Here is a 337-nt window from a genome sequence, read left to right on the forward strand (position 1 = left end):
GGATGTCACAGCGTGACCTGGGGAGATGAGTGGAGAGCCTGGGGACCTTTCCCTTGTCCCTCCTGTTTCCTTGCAAGCCAACAGTGCTGCTAAAGCAGCACCTGGGCAAAGCCAGGCCAGGACCTTCAGTGATGCCCTTCTCCATCTGCTGTATTTGCCCTGCAGTGTGGGGAGAGGCCGTGTCTGGGGCTGCCAGATGACCCCAGGCACGGGTAGGATTTTTCCTTACCCCCAAGCAGGGACCCAAACCTTGCCTGCAGCTCCAAATGGGTGGACATGGGTCTGTGCCAACACGCCTGCCCCATGCTGCGTGTAGGAGAGGCTGAGCTCAGGCAGG

The 337-nt window shown here is 59.9% G+C and overlaps 1 protein-coding gene across 1 annotated transcript in view; it reads left to right on the forward strand.

The window, feature by feature from the left end:
- ITPR3 (inositol 1,4,5-trisphosphate receptor type 3) overlaps positions 1–337 on the forward strand; it is a 45,932-nt gene that overhangs the window by 874 nt on the left and 44,721 nt on the right. The gene's annotated exons all lie outside the window — the stretch shown is intronic.

The sequence above is a fragment of the Antrostomus carolinensis genome, unplaced genomic scaffold, assembly GCF_000700745.2.
Source record: "Antrostomus carolinensis isolate BGI_N321 unplaced genomic scaffold, ASM70074v2 scaffold19291, whole genome shotgun sequence".
NCBI lineage: Eukaryota > Metazoa > Chordata > Aves > Caprimulgiformes > Caprimulgidae > Antrostomus > Antrostomus carolinensis.